Genomic DNA, 20,761 nt, shown 5'->3' on the forward strand with positions numbered 1-20,761 from the left:
CAAAGGGAGAAATGCACAACTGGGTCATTTTTACTGAAATGCAACCCTTCAAATTTCCCATTTCTAATAGACAGCAATCAAAATGTGGCCCTCAAGGTTTCAGACGTGCTGAAGCCCACACTAGGCGAAAGGGAAATAATCCTTCCATTTTGATTGTTAGTTTTTACACCTCAAAACCCACCAACATGCTCTAATTAAAACAACTATTCCTGGGCCACATAGAAAGAGCAATCCTTCTGGTGAAACTGTAAAGATCCCAAACACAGAGGGCCTGAACTGCCACTTACACGCCCTGGAAGACACTGAAAGCAAGTCCATTGGAGCCTCTCTTTTTGCCCCTTCATTCTCTGTACAATGTTTTCTAAACTGGAAAGAGGTCACTGCCTCCCGCAGTGGTCCTGCCCTTGGAGCACAGTGGTAACATGGCTTGTCCCAAAAATGTTTTGGATACTGGAATTATCAGGGGTATTCAACCAGTCCCTAAATTTAAAAAAAGATGAAGAAGGGAGTGTGATTGCCAATCTAACCAATAACATGGATACTTATGGTGTCATCACCCCATCTCTTATCCTGGGAGAGTCTGCGCAAGCTTTACCACCCTGTCTGAGGACACTTCTTTCAGGACAGCTGCATCTCATGGAGAACTGCTCAACTACCATGCAAACACAAGGATAGCAGAGTTTGCTTTTAGGAGTAAATGGCCAGCACTACACAGAAGGCTTGAGGCTGCTGAGCAATTGTGACGGTGTGCTCCCCTGCCCAACCTGACCTTTATCTCCCGTAACCCTGCTCAAGCGATAACTACCAGGGGCAGTTGTAATGGATGCTGGTCATGATAGCTGTGCCCATTCAAAGTGGATTCAGGAGCCAGATAACAACACAATAACCAAGGGCTATTGTGAGAAATATGCCCACCTAACTACAGTTATTGGTATGCAAATATGACTATGAGTCAATCATCTTACTCTATAAATAGTGAGCAGCCCAAGAGCCCTTTGAGCTCTCCTGCACAGCAGCGGGCTGCACAACAGGGTTTCCCCTTGAGTAGGGACGCCTCTCAAGGTTACTCCTCGAGGTTGAGAGATTCCTTGCCACAACAGATCCTCGGTAAGTGACTAATAGCATGCTAAACTTTGAAATCTTAGCTAAGTGATATAAAGGATTAATTGCGCATATATAATCCTTTAGACATAAACTGTTGACCAAGTCTAGGACTAGGTTTGGATCCAGCTGCACCTACACTCCTCTCTGAGAAGGAGTTTAGAAAGCAAGGGGGTCCTTTCTGAATCTTGTGACTCAACGCGAGGGTCTCCCTGACAGTTTTGTCTGACCCTGTCCTCTATGCAGCAAATAATCAAGTGTACCTTGCCATCGAATCTTGTTAAATCAGTCGCATTTACCATTGAACTTTCTTAACTCACACTTTATATCAATACAGTGTATTGTTGCTTCTCTTTTACGAGCGAAGTGCAGTCTTACTCCATCCGCGACAGCAATACCTGCCTTGAATTAAGATGGCATGTTGTCTCCTGCACCAGCTGCAAACAGAGAGCGAGCCGGGCTGAGAGCTGGCAGGCAGAGGCTCAAAGACTTGCAGAGCACTTACAACAACCTAAACACCCTTCAATGATAACTGCCAGGAACATGTTTATCTACAGCTACCTTGAAGAAAGAACCAGAAGGTTTTGACATGCTGCTTGAGATTACCTGGCAGGGAGGATGAGGGGGGAGGGGAGGGATGGGGGCCTTCCCGGCTGTGCAGCATGTGAATTTTGGTGAAAGTGGTGCGTGCCAATCAGCCATGGGGGCAGCTGTGCATGACAGACCTGGGGAATCCATGGCACTCGCGCTGCCTGATTTCAAGAACTTCTACCACTGTCAACCTCCAGCGCAGCTTAGTGCGAGGTCTATTTGAAAGCCCAAGCCCAAAGGCCACGGCTGTCTCCTTGTCTATGCATGGCAGTCTCTCAGATGGCAAAACAAAGCTTGCCTGCAAATAAGAGTCTGACTGTATTGTCTTTAAAGCACCATCAAAGCAGATGGGTCACAAGTGCAAAATACAGAGTCTGAAACATTCTGAACTGTGTAAGCAGAGCAAAGAGCACTGAAAAGGAGCTGAAGGCTCTGTTTGGACCTGCAGCTGACCTGAGACTATGGGAGAAATCTTTTCTCTTTGAGGTGACTGGGATCTTTAGCATCACTGTCACAGCCCAATAGTTGGGTGCAAGGAGACTGAGTTTGACAGGAAGACATTTCCCCTGTTGTGTGGCTCTAATCCTGGTGCTGGTGATCTTTTGGTGTTGTGTTTGAATGGGGTAAGTTTGGAGGCCAAAAGCGGCTTTGGAATATGTCACCCAGCAGCCCAGGTTGGCTGTTCATACTGTCCATTCCACATCCCTGTCCATTCATATTACCTCCCTGTGGCAGCCAGATTCATTTTAGTCACCCCAAGACTGTACACAAGCCTCTCAGGCTTCACCAAAACTGGTGGATCAGGAAGCGTATCCGTTAAAACTCTCAAGATTCAGTGTGCACCCCATCCAGTCCCACCCTCCAAACCCTTGTCCTTCTCTTCTCTTATCCCAAGAACTCCTCACCTTTCTAAGTCACCCTCCCATGCTTCAAAGAGGCCTCCACAAGCTCCTTGAACAACTCTTCCGTTTTCTTCTTTACAATCAAATTAGGTAATCATTGGCAGTGGTTAATATAAGTGTTGTCCTTGCAGAGCAGAGTAGAAGTTACTTCACTCAATTTCCACACCACCACCCCTTAGTCCGGATGTATCATCTCCAGAGTTTCTTCCTATTTTTATGAAACCTGGAAACAGTAAGTTCTTCTCCACTTTTCCTCCCATACTCTCTGCTATGCAGGAGCGTTTAATAGCCCTCATTCATAGCATTATCAAGCTCACTGCATGCTGCCTGTCTGATGCAAGTCTGGCGAAGAGTCACCAAATTGGTCAGGGCACTGGAGCTCAGCACATACAAGGGGAGGCTGAGAGCTGGGTTTGTTCAGCCTTAAGAGGCTCAACAGAGAAAACAGAGCCTGACTCCTCTCAGAAGCAGATGGTGATGGGACAAGAGGTAACGGGCCTCAGGAAAATCCCAATTAAATATTACGAAAAAAAAACTCCTTCCCTGGAGATACTGAAAACTTGACTGGATAAGGCCCTGGGCAACCTGATCCAGTTGGACCCACTTTGAGCGGAGGTTGAACTAGATGACCCACTTCTGATTTAAACTATTCTGTGATTCTATCATTTCAATTACCACTTCAAAAACTGTACATTGCCAGACTCCATTGGGAAAGTGCCTAATTAAGAGCAGCAGCAGAACAGGCAATGGGACATGTAGATGTATTGTAATTGCATTTGCACTGCTGTCAGCACTGCAGCATATTCTATAGTAAATATGATAAAACAGCAAGATAAAGTCCAATTTAAGAGGTTGTGAGGAACCATGAACCATATTAATAGATCTTACTCATCACTGTGCTTCTTGCTGTTTTACACAGTGGGGAGAGCATGAGCCCTTACTTGAGGCCAAAGAAAACTCATCCCTGTCCTGTAACAGTTGTGTCCCTGTTCAGACATTTTCTGTCTATAATATTACATTTTGCATTCTCAAGGGCTGTACTTAAGGTTCACCACAACATTACTGGTGTTTTTTAGAGTTTCAGGTTATTAAGACAGCAACAGTTTTTGTAATTCATACTTTGCAATGCACTGCTTGCTTGTACTGTGGTTATTACTTTTCTATGGCTCATAATAAATTTAGAAACTGCATTGATAAGTTTTTTATGGTTAAAAAAGCCTTCAGGAGTTATGCTGATATTAAAAAGGACTTCATAAGATTAATATTGATATAAAAAGGCTTTCTAGGATTTGTTGATATAAAAAGCCTCTCAAAGATTTTACTGAAAAAATCCACCATGATGAGATTTTAATGAACATAACATTAAAAGGCTCTGAACATAACAAACTGGCATTGATTTTCTGCATTAATAACCTCAGTTACCTAAATGCAGGATGTTCTTTTTTGAGAAAGCCGTGCAGGGAATGACATTTTTTAATCTGGCACAAGGAAGACCTTGGTAAGTGGAACAGGCTGGGATCCAGGTGAGAAGCAGGCAGTGGTAGAGCAGGTGCTGTCAGCCTAATGGGGAACAAGGGCATGAAAAAGGCACCTGTACCGTGTTGGGAAGCAGAGAGGGTCTCCAGGGAGGCATTCACTCATACCTGCTCAGGGTGACATCTGACCCTGCGAACAGGCAGCTGCCATTTGTGCATCTTTGGATGCAGTAATTATCATTCACAACAGACACAAAAATAAGCATGGTCATTTTTTCCTACAGTGCTGCTGGCAGCAGCAGGCTTGCAGAGACTGTGGCACAAGTCCTGGCTGCTCTGGTTCAGCTGCCTGGGCTCCAGCCCTGCCTCTGTGGGCAAAGCATCACGGCTGCTGCACAGAGACCCTTGGGAAGAGCTGTAAATACTGCTATTGTTGGTGACTCTTGCACAACCACCTACATCTAAGACAAAATAAGGATCTAGGTTGGCCACCAACGCCTATTTACATCCTTCATTGCACGGGGTGGTGGTAGGAACACAGCCAGAGATGGACCTCCTATTTTTAACCCATCCGTAGGCCACTTTGAATTTTCTGTGCATGGTACCCTGCTTATATCCTTTCTGAATCACAGCCTACCCTGGAAGCCACTTATTTTACTGTTTGATTTTTAGGAGAGAGAACAAAGGGGAAATGGCACTGAGCAGAGAGCTATAGAACTGTCTGCTGGCCTTGGAGAGAGAAAGGGAACTTGAGGAGAAGACATCTTAATGTTGTAGTGAACATTTTTAAAAGGGAGACAATAATGAACAGTAGCAGCAGAAATAAATTCCACTTATTTCCTCATAATTTTGTTAGGAACTGGTATTCAGACAGGATAAATGCCTTGGGTAAATCCCCGTAACACTTCCTTTAATTTGTTTGTATTAAGTGTTTTATTGTTCCAGATTTCTCATATACAAACACAGAGTGCTCAGAGAGCAATACAACTCGAAATAATGATTTAGCAGCATACCAATTTGTATACATACAAATATAATCATTCCATCAGCTTTAAATTATCAAAAAGAGATTAGTTAAGAGCTTAGTGACTTAGTTAATAGCTAATGCAACAGGAGTAAGAAAAGCAGAAAAATTTCTTACATCTGACTTTGTCCCAAACATTCCATCAAACAAAGGTATTTTCTTGATGATTAAAAAGCAAAATTAATGATCCATGTTGTTGAGGCAATATAAGCTTCTCAACGGAGACTATTAATAGCTTCCCTGAGTCACTCAGCCCCCAGCGTCGCACAGCACTTGCCAAGCACTAACTGCCACAGGTCCCCTACTGCAAATTCATCACACCCTCTTGGAAAAGAAATGCTGCCTCCAAGTCTCACAGTCCTGAACACAATCCCGCTAATAATGTGACATGCAGAGATGGTGGCTTGGGTATGCAGGAAGCCTGAGGGGCAGTTTTGGGAGGCCTGGGCTGCCCCACTCACGTGGAAGACCCCTGCTCCGCGAGTGCACGCCCAGACGCCTCCAGCAGTGACCCCCGCGGGGCAGGGGGGCTGGCGCGGGGCACGCAGCATGCAGCCCCTGGGAAAGCACTTGCTGTCCCCGCTCCTTGGTGCAACAGGCTCCTTCCCACAGCTCCTGGCAAGACAAGAAACAGTGCACAGGACATTTGTGAGAGGCAGCACTGCCCGGTGGAAAAAGCAAGAGTGGGACCTATTCTTGGCTCTGCCGACAGCTAATCATTTGCTTTTCTTTCACCAGATGTTTATCACCCACTAAATGTGGTTAATTTTGTGAAACCCCTTGAGAGCCCATGACAAAAAGGGCTCTGTGAGAACTAAATACTCAGCAATTTCAATCCCGTTTAAAAGGGAACAAACCAAGCCGCACTTCCAGATTCCTCATGTCATGATGTGTCTTGAATACTGATGTGCAGCCTCTCATATTGGTTTGCTCAATGGGTTGAATAAGTGAATAGGGACACAACAAGGAAGTACTTTACACCCAATAGCAAATATGGTGACTAAGTACCATCCTCATGACAGCAGGAATGTGGTGGCCTTTAGATCTCACTGGCTTTCCCTGCAATGTTGTCGCTTTCTTTTACCTGCAGGCATTGGCACAGTGAGGAAAAGCCCCACATGGAAGAAAGATAATATTGCATTCTTCTCACTGAGTTATGAGGCATATATACAGATTATGACCTTTTCCTAGCACTGTTCACTGTAATAAAACAGATGGTGCAGAGTTTCATAGTGATCCAGCAGTTTCACCCACCTTTTGGACATGCCAGAAGAGGGAGGACTAAAGCCTGGCTCTGAATCCACTAGAAGTTTGAGGTGTTGCCACCATCAGAAAATCAAATAAAGGGGCATTTGTAGAAGGATGCATTTTTAACTTCCCTGTGAGTACAATCAACAAGGGACACTTTTGAAAGGACATTTTTTGAAAATATTTTTTTCTTCCTTAACAAATTCCTATGCACAAGAAGGTAATTTGACTCCAGCTGCTAACATAAACAAAAAATACAAAGTGAGAAGCAGCTGAGGAGATGAGCCTCCCATTGTATCCCACTGTATTTCTGCTGAAACCCCATTGCTTCTTATGCACTTTAACATTTATTATACATTATATTTCTGAGTTCTATATTATACTTGGCATTCCAAGATCTTTTTGTACAATATAGACAGATTGAACAGCAAAAGGTTTCTAAGCAAAATAGGAAATACAATTCAGTAATTGCTAAACAACTGCTGTAATTTCAAGCTATAAAGATTGTCATGGTTTAACCCCAGCTGGCAACTAAGCACCACACAGCCACTCACTCATTCCCCCCTGGTGGGATGGGGGAGAGAATCGGAAGGGTAAAAGTGAGAAAACTCATGGGTTGAGATAAAGACAGTTTAATAGGTAAAGCAAAAGCCGTGTGCAGAAGCAAAGCAAAACAAGGAATTCATTCACTCCTTGCCATTGGCAGGCAGCTGTTCAGCCATCTCCAGGAAAGCAGGGCTCCATCACATGTAGCAGTTACTTGGGAAGACAAACACCATCACTTTGAACATCCCCCCCCTTCTTCCTTCTTCCCCCAGCTTTATATGCTGAGCATGACGTCATATGGTGTGGGATATCCCTTTGGTCAGTTGGGGTCAGCTGTTCCAGCTGTGTCCCCTCCCAAATTCTTGTGCACCCCCAGCCTACTCACTGATGGGTGGAGTGAGAAGCAGAAAAGGCCTTGACTCTGTGTAAGCACTGCTCAGCAGTAACGAAAACATCCCTGTGTTATCAACACTGTTTCCAGCACAAATCCAAAACATGGCCCCATACTAGCTACTACGAAGAAATTAACTCTATCCCAGCCAAAACCAGCACAAAGATAAAAATGGATAAATATTCAGGGGTGTTAGGAGAGAGAGCTAAAATTGGAAGGAAAACATTTGCTTACATTTTCAGGCATTAGCACCTCCATCCTCTCTACAATACACAAAAGGCAGAGGGCATTCCCAGTGAGACAGTACTGAAGCAACAAATCACTGTTCTGCTATGCTCAAAATAAGATCATATAAAGTCATATTTGTTGTTTTGCCTAATTACTGGGATGGAAATGACTAAGTTGTGAGTGCAATGCAGAGATCGGTGAAATGTCCTACCTACAAAATGAAATTTTGTTGAAAACACTAAGTTCTTCAGGTACAACGGATGGGTCAACTGGCTCCATTTTGGGTGACATATAAAAACCTTCTTCTTTTCTGCTTCCCCAATTGAATAAAATGTGAGGACAGACACAACCTCTGAAGCACACATAACCTTAAACTCGAAGAAGTGGTGTTACCACCACTTGAGAAATTAATTTCGTATTTTCAAACAGAGATGTATCACTGCATCTGTATGGAAGCATTAAATGAGAAATTTAGTTTAGAATCAGCTCCATAACTCCACTAACACTTTCAAGGCATGTTGCAAATGTAATTATCTACAATAACAAGACTATTTAAGTCATTGTCCTGGTTTCGTCTGGGATAGAGTTAATTTTCTTCCTAGTAGCTGGTACAGGGCTGTGTTTTGGATGTAGGATGAGAATAATGTTGATAACACACCGATGTTTTAGCTGTTGCTAAGTAGTGCTTACACTAGTCAAGGACTTTTCATCTTCCCGTGCTCTACCGACTGAGAAGGCTGGAGGTGCACAAAAAGCTGGGAGGGGGCACAGCCAGGACAGCTGACCCAAACTGGCCAAAGAAACATTCCATACCATGTGACGTCATGCCCAGTGTATAAACTGGGGGAAAGCTGGCCGGGGGGGCTGTGCTTGGGGACTGGCTGGGCATTGGTCAGTTGATGGTGAGCAATTGTTTTTCATTTGCATCACTTGTCTTTCTTGGGTTTTATGTCTCTCTCTCTTTGTTATTTTCCTTTTCATTACAATTTAGTATTATTATCGTTGTTGTTGTTATTATATTTTAATTCAATTATTAAACTGTTCTTATCTCAACCCATGAGTTTTCTCACTTTTACTCTTCCAATTCTCTCCCCCATCCCATTGTGGGGAGAGTGAGCGAGTGGCTGTGTGGTGCTCAGTTGCCAGCTGGGATTAAACCACGACAGTCATGTAACTGCATAATTAGGGTCTCTTCTGGTTCATCATTATGAGGGACTAAATAATATTGAAACATGACTTGATGCTATCTACTTTTCCTACTTTGTCACCTGACATTTCTTGGTAACTATTAATAGGACAGATAATAAAAAGGAAACATTTTGTTCCCCTCTTCAGTAATAGCCATTGCTAATTTCCATTACAAGTGGTTTTCCTCAGGCTTTGGAAAAAAGAATTGCATTGATAATAAGTCATTTATTTCTGTGAACAGTAAAACCTTAACTTTACAGCTGATAATAAACAAGTAAATATTTTCCTTTAGCAAGGAAAAATTGAAACGTGTCAAAACGACCTCAGAGTGGAACCTGACCATTACCAATGATGGAAAGTGGGAACTTTTCCATAACAGAGTAGCAGCGAAGTCTCCAGACATGGGAAAAATGCTGAAGTTGTTTACAGGCACTTGTGTACACAGTGAGTGAATAAAAGACATATTGGCATTGAATGTGAAACCAAAACCAGAAAATAAAGGCAAGCATCTTGAGAGCAAGTCAGTGGTGGCCAACTGATGTCTGAGATCACTTTGCCACTTGGAGGGTAAGTAGGAAAAGTAGATCTTCTCTTAAAACTCATTGCAATGTTAGCTTCATACAAGTACCAATATGTACATCTGATGCACATACACAGCTGTTTAGGGCTATATTGTTCTAAATATCTGACAAAGTCTTAGTATAGTGAAGGATGAGGCACAGAAAGGTGAAGTAACTGGACAAGAATCAGTGGCAACATGGGCAAAAGAAGACAGATATCCACCTTACTAGGCTTGTGTTATGACCACTCAGCCACATCCCACGTCCTTCCTTACCCTGAAACAAAAAACACGTTGCAGCAATTCTGCAGTTTGCTTCTCCAAGAGTGAAGTACATCAAAACAGAGCTGAAGTAGAATATTCATTTTTAACCGGGGAGGAGATTGTTAAAAATGCTCAGTTTTCAGCTTTTCATCTGGCAACTTCTGAAACGCTTCTCTGCACATACATATTTTCCCTTAATTTTAACATCTGGAAGTGAGCCAGGAAAGATCTCTGCCTCTGGTACCTAGTACAGCAAGATGACTTTCAAAATAAAATATTTATTAAACTAGGTTCACAATGCCTTTTGCCTCCAATAATAGACTGTTAATAGATTTTTGTAGAAAAAAACCAAAACAAAAAACAAACCCAAACCCAACAATTGCCCATTTTGACCCTTCTTCACTAATACATCCTATGAGGTGCAAAGAGACACATTCTACTTCTGGATCCTCTGAACATGTCTCAATGGTGATACATAATACAGACAGTAACAAAGAATCCCTAAAAATTTCCTTCACATGTTTATTCCAGGCCTTGAGCCCCAGCAGGGCAGATACCTGGTAGAGAGAGCATTGGGAAACTGAGAAACTTAATGTATAAATCTTCCCATTTGAACTACCCTTGCTGCTGTAGAAGTTGCTGGGGTCACTAAATTAAGACCAAGAGTCACTTCAGGGTAGTCTAGGAGATTATTTCCTGATGCAGAGGAGATGTTAAGACAAGTAGCCTGGATGGGATTCGTACCATGTGGAGAGCAGAGCAGTGTTTTTGCTGGGTAGATCCATAATGAGACATATCTTTTCCTCCATGCACCCTAGGCACAGGCAACCCTGTCTGCCCTATGTCTCTCATCGTCTGAGTTCAATGACACAGACACAGAGACATTCACCGTCCACCCTCCCACCCCTAGCCTCTCCTGGTCCTGCATGCCAAAGCACGCATGGGTAGCAAGCAATAGTGGAAGACAAGAGACAGCTAAAAGTGCAGGAGGGAGCAATTGCATCCTACGTGATTTAAAGTTAGTTTCCTTGCTTGGCTTTTCTTAATACTTGAAGGAGGAGGTGGCATCATTTCTCATGTCACTTTCCAATGGGTATGACCCATTCTCTGGTGGGCAGCGTGAGGGAAAAATAAAGAAGAAATTCCCAGGTGATGTGCAGCCAGCACAGCAACACTGAGCTACGATGCCACACAAGAGGATATGCAATATTCAGAGCGGTAATCGAGGCTGTGGATGAACTGTGCCCAGTTCCCCTGGAGAACCATTGTCTGCTCTATACACCACAGAATGCATTATGCCAGGCAACAGAAGCAAGATAATGGTCATCTTTATTGCTAGAATTGTAATACAGAAAAATGTCATTAACAAGAGTATGAGCCTCACCTGCCCATCCCTCCCTACTGCCATTCTGTGACTCCTCCATGCCTATTAAAGTTCCATGCACACATGCACGCTGAGCCAACAAGAGGAAAAAAAACTCATTTTAAACAAAGAGAAAAAGAGAAAAAATTATATATCAGAACCTTGAAAAGCTACACATGAAAAACTGAAGACGCAGCTTAACCTTATTTTTGCTAGTGATTTCACCACTAACTTTTTCCTACTCCAGGCCTATATGCTGCTTATGTGTCATGTTCTATAGAGATATCTGGTTTTAATACAAGGCTTTCCACCCCTAAAATTCCTGCTGGTATTGCTAGCTCTATTTTCAAATGGGGAGACTGAAATTACAAACCGATCTCTGCCCCACTTAGCAGCTCCATTCCTTTCTTGGATGTTCCCATCCTTCTGCATGGTTCAGCTGCTGCAGGATGGACAGCAAAGATTCCTGCCCCACAGCTGCCTGGACACCTTCGCAGTTTCTGACCCAGCTCCTGGTACACATCATTTCATTTTACAGCTTGGCAGTTTAAATCAGTGCCAATTACCTCAGTACCTGTGAACTATGGTTGTTGAGCAGCTGCTAGACAAGTAGCAGTAGGGAGAAATGGAAGGGATAGGATGGGCTGCCGGGGACAGAAACCGCTACCGGCACCTCTGCTTAGGATCCCCGTAGGCTGCTTCTAAGCACCTGTCAAGCAGGAGTCCTAAGGAGCACAGGTCAATGGAGAGCAGCAAACACTTCACTCAGATGGAGATTACCATGCACCTCACAGCCAGTCATATCAGTGCCAGCGGCGGCTTGGATCCAGCCATCAGTCCTTCCACCAAGGCTATGAGATTGAAAGACAGCCAGTGAAAGCAAAAGCTATAAGACATAGCCTCTTGTAAAAAGCACTGGTTCAAAAGCAGGCTGATGTGGTCAGCCCTGCTTTCAGTTTGAGTATCAGGAATAGCAGTAAGTAGATAGTGACTGTGCTTTAATTATGAGAAAAGCCCAGTAAGCTGTTCTCTCTTTAAACATATCCTCCTACACCATGAATAGCTTTACTTTAACAGAAAGCGCATCAGATCCTCGATGAAAACACAGCAGAGCTTGGACTGTGTGAATACAGCTGCTAAGCAACCTTACCAACATCCTGTCTATTCCTGCATTGTAGCTATGAATAATTACTCCTCCATGTAACATTCGCCTTTCTGTCACTGCTCTTCCACAGCTGTATACCATTGTAACTGCAAATGGGCCCAAACCAAAATCCCAGATCTAAAATTGTTCTCATATTTAAGGAAATCTGGAAAGAAATCCAAACAGGTGTCTGCCCTGCCTCGCTACAACTGGATGATGTGGAGCCCTGAATATAAACAACCCAGACTTTCAAGGCTGCGTTTTTGTTTCAGATTCTGTGGTTCAAGCCTGTCTGTACTCATTTTCTTACTCTGACCTCTACTGACAGAGGCAACTTTCAAAAACCAACCTGTAAACCAAACAATTTCACCAAAATTTAAAAAATACTTTCAAAGCATTGATGGTAATTATGCCATTTACTGCATTCACTGACTACTCTGGACACTCCTTCTGGAAGAGATGTTGAGCTACTGCTGCTTCATAGGAGGGGGAGATTTTGTTACATAACTGAATGCAAGAAACATAAACACAGTGTTTGGGGTAAAAGAATGAATCGCTGCCCTCTTGGCACATCTCCCTGTTAACAAAAGAAATGAGCATTGCCCAACTTAACCTCATCCTCTGTGAGGTTGCCTAGAGATTTACTTCCTAAGGGTCCTGGTCTGTATAAACTCCCCAGATTAGGGACTGCACAAATTTTAAAAAGCAAAATATAATAGAAAGACTAAAGACTGCTGACCATGCTTCAGAAATACATAGAAAGCTGTTTGTTTTGGAGAGTAAATAAAATTTCAGCACTGCAATACTATGATGTAGTAAAGTCACATCACTAAGAATGCAGAATTTAATCTGCATCTAGAATATTGCATTATTAATCAATATGTGACTGCAATATTGGATTATGTAACAACTAATCATTACTACAAATATTAATCATACTAAATTACAAAGATTGAAATAGTTAATATTGAAGGAGTCAATATTTATATAAATAAGTGTCTAGAATTGAACCTTCTGTGACATTAGGAGGTAGCTGGGGCATACATTTACTCAGCAGAGTTTTCCTCATAAGAACTTATAAATTATGATCTCAAGACAATGGTTTTCCATCTTTTCTAAATACGTGGGACTCAGAAAATTTTCCAGGGGGACTGCGGATTCCAGTACAGTGCAGTTCAGCCTAGTGACAGTAACTTAGATTTTCCTCAACACCTATCACAGATCCATTAGAAAGCATCAGCAGAATCTAGCAGTCTGAGCACAGATTGAAACCCCCTTTTTCTAGACTGTAAACATCAAATTAGGCGTATCTCTTGCCTAGGCAGGAAGGCAACTGCCTTTGGAAAAGAAAAACAGTCTTGAGGCTGAAGAACAGGAACTTTCTGGGAATGAGACACTCTGCTTTCTGACTGCAGGCAGGCCATTTAACTTCCCTGTTATCATGTGTCTGTCCAAGGTCAGCAAGTGGCCTGACTGCCAAAGCCAGCAGCTAGCAATGCGGGAGGAGATTTACAGAGAAAAGGAAAAGCACTTGTACTCGGATAGGGCCATGATATTTTACCTTCAGCAAGAACTCCTTGTCTATGTTCCTCTCTCTCTCTCCCCCTAGCAAAGTTGAAGAGCTCATACATAAAAGCAGATTCCCATGGGCTCACACACCCAGAGCTGTGCTGCACACAGCAAAGGGAAATCACTCCATTTCCTCCCTCCCAACATCCACACCTGCCCATGTTTCATCAGAGAATTTGTGTTCATTATAGATCACTAGCAACAGCTAAATTAGATTTATTTTAAACACTGAATGTTAATTTCAGGAATATGTCAGTCTGTTCAAGTGCTAACAACCAGCTAACATGACACTGTCACTGTTTCATGTGCAAACTGTACTAATCTGGGCACATTTTCTACTGTTTATATAGATATTAAAACTAACAAACCCATCCTTTTTTCCCCTAAGAAGCTAAAAAGTGATATAATTACTATAGTTTTGGTCTTACAGCAAATTTTTATGTTTTTAACTCTCACAGCAAAAGGCACATAAATAATGTATTTGTATTACACATTCTATTAAAGGTTTTCAATGCGGTTTACAAAAATCAATTCATGCACACACTACTGCTGCCAGACAGAAAACTGCCTGCTTCATCTAGTCATTGACAACCAAAAAATCAGTATTAGCCAGGTGTTAACTAGTCAATATGCATCCGGGAGGGTTGTGCTTCTCTAATGAAAACGATTTTAATAGGAGTGTATTTAAGCCTCTGTAATTTCTCCATGTAGAAAAGGCATGTGCCTTTCTATATCTGTCTGTATGTGCATAGTCATCCAGTAATGAGGGAATGAAATGCATTTTCTTCCTGAATAACAGGGCCCCAATCCTGGGTGGAGCATGGAAAAGTTTCCTAGAATTCACTAAGAGTTATTCGTTAACTATTAAAGCTGAGGAATACAGAGGGCTTTAAATGAATGAAAACACAACTGTTTACACTGAAGAGGACACTCAACTTCTGGGGATGCAAATGCTCCATCCTAACCGGGTCCACTGGGAACACGGCAGCTTTGTGCTCTGCGGCGCCAAGTCACTCTCACCTCTCTCAAACTTCTCCCTAATTACTTGCGCACAAGCCATGGGGAAGCCCCCAGACATTCTGGTTGCCCATACATGCAATGTTGAGGTCCACTTGGGCAGATTGTGAGGGCATTTTTCCAATAGTCTTGCTAGCTAGTTTCATTGGCATCTGTGCAGTAAGGTTTTGGCAGTAATTAGCACACACAGTAAGCAGTGTTGCTTTGCAATTTTGTACGGAATAAAACTTTTGTTATGACCTTCATTTTGCAATAATCTTAGCATTCAATAAAAAAGAATGCTAATGAAAACATGTTTATGAGGGATTAACATAGCAACAAATATAAAACTGCTGCGTAGTTTTTAAAAAAAATTACTAAATACTTTTCTCATGACTCCCCTAAATATTCTAAATTATTTATACTGACCTTTTGAGCAAATCTAGCTCTTAAATTTAAGCTGCAATACCAAATGTAATAGAAACATTATTAACAGAGTGCTTGAAGTTGCATGCCTCATATAACATACCGGCAATACCCTTCACCTCTGCTGTTCTATTGCTATGCTGAGGTAGCACATGAAATTTGGGGGCCTTTGTACTAGAAGTGTTAGTTTTTTTTAGTCCTTTCCTCTTTCTCCAGACCCTTCGTAGGTCCTGCAGGATATTGATTGAGCCACTTTGTTGTGTATTACAGAAATACTTGAAGTACCCTGGAGGGGGTGGGCGTTCAGGGATTGCTTTTAGGGTTCTCATTACCGGCAATCCACAGCTGTGGAGGACAAAAGTTCTGAAGATTCATGGGAATGTTCCAGTTTTTTGCTGTATAAATGTAAACTTTATTTCTCATCCTTCACTAGCTATCATCCCATTAGCACAAAGTCTCCATTTCAAAGTCATGTGTGTTGAGCCCTGTAAACATCTGTCTTCGTGATTATCAAGCTTTGATATGGTCCAGGTTTGAACACTGACTGATACCACTCATGTCTACATTAACTCCTTTTGGGTTTTATGATCAGCAGTTAGGCCACATGGTGAGGTGGTAGGGAGAACGACTGGAGGCACAGACACTTTTTTTTTTGGAAAGAGACTGACTGGCGTAGGATGTTTATCTTAGGAAAGGATAAACCAGACATGATAGATACGACCCAGTCAAGCATCTGCAGTGCTTCCTTCAGTGAAGTTCAGCAGTCCCAGCTGGTGTGTCAGGGAGGCTTTTCTAAGCCTTTTCTAGCCTTTCTGGTTGGATGGCCAGATAATTTAGTTATAACAGTACTTGTAAATACTGCTAAACTCAATGCAAGTAGCGGTGATTTCAATCCTTTTATTCCCTCCCAGGAGTGCCAAACACAGGGAAGGAAATTAAAGTAAATGACAGGAAAAGCAAAGCAGCTCTTCCCAGGGCAGGTATACTTTAGAGATACATACTTAACATGCTTAACATGGTGCCAGAGAATAAGAGGTATAGCCAGGCCAAACAGCCTGGGGGACATTTGTTACCACTGTCTATTCTGCAAGCATATTCAAAGTCAAGTCCCTTGAGAGAGCAAAATTTCATCTATCCTTCTTCCAGCCCTGCACCACAGAGCAACAGACAGGTCGTTAGTTCTGGCATCTTTTAATGGAAATTCGAAACAGTGCAATTTTCCTGTTTACATTACAAAGTGAATCATAAAATTCATACAGATTTAATACTAACAGAACAGTTTGCTATGGTCATTTTATATGTACCATGCATTTTAACTGAATGATCACCTGCCTATACATTTTCTGCTACTTCCAGTGCCTTGATTTATATCCCTAGAAACTGTCTGCCTGCCCTAGATGAAAACAACACTGAAAAACAAGTTTTTGTGACCATTTTAAGATTGCTTGCAGTAGTTTTGCTTTCATTAGGTTTGTTAATGTAAACAACTGAAGTAAACCAATTACTCCAAAAGGCTTTGTTGCCTGGTTGCACAGATTTTGAGAGTAGGAAAGACAAAGGATGGAAGCGAGAGTTCAGAGAGCCCCGGACAGAAGAGAATAATGCGTAAGATGCCCAATGTTGTTCATGCCATCCAGCTGTGCATTTCAGCATTGGACAGGGAGGTGCACCTCCAGATGTCCCATTTGCTTCTAACACTTCTCAGCAAAACTGTCCTGTGCCATCACTTTTACCCAGGACAGGTATTCGCACTCACAGGCGTTGGCACTATGGAATAGCTTCTGGAGGCCTATTTGCAACCGCTACTGTAGCATGCCTTAGGGATTTTGTTAGGGGAACATACTGGCTCAGGACTCGTGATGCTCAGGATGGCTGGCGTTCATCTTGCTGACAAAACAGAAATGGAGTGCAAACCTCTCAGAGGAGGTGCCAATGCAAGGCACGTGCTATCAGTGAAACTGTGCAGGATACAGGCCTTCATCCAAGATCATTGTCCCAAAATTCAAATGCCAGTTTTACGGTCAGTAAGCTGGTGGGCAGTATTTCGTTCTGTGGCATTCAGCAGAGAAGATTAGCTAATAATCCAAATATACAGGGGTTTTTTCTTTCAGACTTTGACTTGAATATGGTTATGACAGTGACTGAAACTGTGTTTTCCAGCTGACCTGAAATATAACATCAGACTAAACTCTGCTCTGCTCTGCCAGGTGTGTCAGGGTAACATATGGCTCTGCACTGTGCAGGCTAACCCAAGTGAAAACAGGAGGCAGACTAGAACATTAAAAAGCCAAGGTCCTGTAGCAAATACTCCTTGAAGCTATTTACTGGGTTTGAGGCAGTGTGCAATTCTGTCCTGGAGTTAACTATTAAAAAGGTAACAGTTTTAAATACTGCCCTGAAATACAAGATTGTAAAATGCAAAACAGGTGAACTCGCCACCTGGAGTGGTGCAAGCTGAATACACAGGCACTTGCTACATTTAAAATGACAACCCAATCCACAAGAAGAATCACCAGGAAAACAAAGTGGACAAATGCTCTTTTGATTGCTACCTTGATTTTCCTAGTTACATGCGCTGGTTGTTTGCCTGCTATCAGGTAAGTGCTCAGTGTGCAATGTGATGGTTAAAAGGCCAGTTCTATTTTTAGCCGTGTACACATTGCAAGGTAGCAGAAATGTAGGGCAATTCACACAGGCAAGGCACAGGCAATTCTCGCTTGAAAGCACGCAGCACTCAAACTGCTGCTTGAAGAGAGAAGACCACTATCCCGGTCAAGAGCTGGTTTATAATATCTCCGTGTCAAAATCTAGTCCAAACATATACGCCCTCATACATGAGCGGCCAAGTGTAATAGATGCTTTTGTCTGGGGCCCTGTTTAAGCTGCGAAAGGGGTGAGACAGGGCCACCGCGTGACCCTCACAAGCAGCCTCCCAGGCTTTCTGACCTGAAACATTTAGTTCTGACCAATCTGTTTTAAATCCCATGTTGGCACAGGCTCTGGGTTCATGCAAAAAGCAGGGGGACACCCAGAGGGCACAGAGCTGGGCAGATCCCCGTCCACCTTGGTCTCCTCACCTACAGCCCAGCAGCCAGGCCAAGGGCCCCAGGCCAGCTCTGGGGCATTTCAGACAACAGGCTAACAAAAGGCATGCAGTTTGTTGACAATCATAGAGTTTCTTTGCAACTTTTTCCTTCCCATAGGGACGTTAATGGGAACTGGTGTTATCTCCTGAGACCTGTGTCCTTCTGATAAGTTTCTTGGGTACTTAGACATGGAGGTTGTTCTGAGCTGCAGTGGCATTGCCATTCTACATGGAGTGGCATGTAGGAGAGACAGCAGCAATTTTTCTAGCTGCCTTGGGCAATGAAGCAGCTTTTGCTGCTGGGAGGAAAGAAGAAACACAGATGTGACTGCCAGCTGGCCCCTGGCGGTGCCAGATGAGTTTGAAGGCAGCGCAGAAGATGGCCTAGTTCAGAAGGAGGGTAGGCATGACAGAACGAGGAGAGGGAGCTGAGCCCTCCAGTGGCAAGGCCACATCAGATAACATCCATGCACACTTTGCACACCTCAAAAGGTGAAAGAAGAATAATTGTCGTTTGGGGTAGAGCTAAGAACAATGAGTTGCAGCTGGCAAAAGAAAAACACTATTAGGGCTGAATGTTAGGAAACTTCTGAAATGATGAGCAAGTTGCACATGAATTAAAATGAGAACACAAGAAAGAAAAAAAATTCTGTGCCTGACCTGCCATTTTACCATACTACAAGTTCTCATTTAACTGCAGAAAAACATGTTTAAGTTGAATGGAGTTCCCGCAGAGTTATTAACAGAAAGGCTCAGGGTGAGAGAGGTGGTGGCTTAGATACCTCTCAGTAACTGTCTACAGATTATTTAATGTCTGTAATATGCTTTAAACATGAAAACCACTGAGTGCTTAGTAAATTAGAACAAAAAAAAATCCCTAACGGTGGCATCTATTAAATTACAAAATAACCTCTCCAGGGAAGCCTCAGAAGCATTATCACTAAATAAATTCTAAACTGAACAGCTTGAAATTTATTTACTATAGGAGAGAGACCTGCATTTGCCCCAAGGAAAAGAGATGAAATGTCCTAAGGATTCAATAGTCTTTCATCTCCAGTTTTTTATCGCTCTTTCCTGATGCAGTAGGGAGAGAGATGATTATTTAAACTTTTTTTTCTCTGGAGCTGTCTAGTGAAATGTGCTGACAGGTGCTATCCATTGACTGTGTACTTCAGGTAATTCACAAGGCAGGCAAGTAAGGGGGCCCACATTCCTTGACAAAAAGCATGCACATGCTGGAGGAGGATGCAGCTTCTCTTTGAGACCAAGACAAGCTGTCAGCCTTTGCCATTTTAAGGCAGACCAGAAAAAATTTTACCCAGACACATTTCCAGACAGATGCACACAGCAAGCAGCAAGCAACAGCTTGGTCAATCCTAGGCTGTCACAGGATGCTCAGAACAAAAGAAAGAGGCAGCCTTTTCTTTCTCTTTATGGTCCTACTGCATCTGGTCTGTGCAAAAAGAGGAGCTCTTTTCCCCTGCTACCACTGACAAGTGCCTGGACTGAGGTTGTTTTTATTGCCCATGGCAGAGGGAGAGGCAGGGGCAGGAGGAAGGTGAACAGGAGTCCAAAGAGCAAAGTCAGCTGGTGGAAGAAGGGATTCAGACAATGCCAACTTTTACACAGCAACAAGAGGCTCAGTTGTTTTGACTCTGATTTCCCACCACAGGTACACCCCTATCTGGGATGGTTATGTATTGCAGTCCCCATGCTGTGGGCTCCTCACTGAACAGCTGCATCTGCCCTAAAAAACTACAGAGCAGGCTAGAGGCTCCAATGAGGCTTTTTATAGCCTCCAGGTAAGGACTGCCTTGAGTCCCCTGTGAAGCCCTGGGAGGCACTGTCAAGTCTTGAGCATGATTCACAAGTCACGGGACGGCTGCTAGTAAGGTGAGTACCAATTACACTGGAGGAAGTTCCTTTGATTCTGTGATACGAGGCTGAAGTGTGGGCAGGCCTTTAAGGAGATGCAGCTCCTGCCCCACCAACAGAACTGTCCTGCGGCTCAGCAAAAAAGAGAGGTGACAGGGTAGCAGACACTGTCTGAGGGAGGGAGGTATGGTCCAATACAGAGGATCCCATCAAGAACAGCAGGGAAGATAACAAAATGCAAATTAACTACTTTTTCTTAACTTGTAGGTAGCTTCAATACTTTCATTAAACTACATTTTCTGTCATTACTTGATCATCTGTAGGTTTTTGCAGTAAATGGTAAGTACAGCAAAAAACAGAAATAATTTAATGTTATTACTTAGATGTGTTAGGTATACTAAAGTTCTTTTTAAGAGTACATACATGGGTCCTCAGCATAATTACTTTACTATGGAGTTGCCATCTCTGCTTAGCAGTAGAGGACTCATATTTTCCTTTGCATTCAGCAAGGTGACAGATGTTGTAAAGACATTCTTCAGACATGAAGAAGTTTACAGGCCACATAAACCTTCGGGGTGGGGGAAGGGAAGAGAGAGAGAAAAATTAAAATTGGAACTTCTCAAATGACGTCTTAATTTCCAGCTACATTTTGTGGTCCAGGTTGGCAGCATGTGGGAGTTGGGTAAGAGCTGATAAACTCCATTTCCAGAGGCAATCAGACAAGTACCGCAGGGGTGGGCAGGAATAAAAGACACTGGTTCATTTCATGCAAGATATTTTGATACG

Source organism: Aptenodytes patagonicus, chromosome 1, assembly GCF_965638725.1.
Source record: "Aptenodytes patagonicus chromosome 1, bAptPat1.pri.cur, whole genome shotgun sequence".
Taxonomy (NCBI): domain Eukaryota; kingdom Metazoa; phylum Chordata; class Aves; order Sphenisciformes; family Spheniscidae; genus Aptenodytes; species Aptenodytes patagonicus.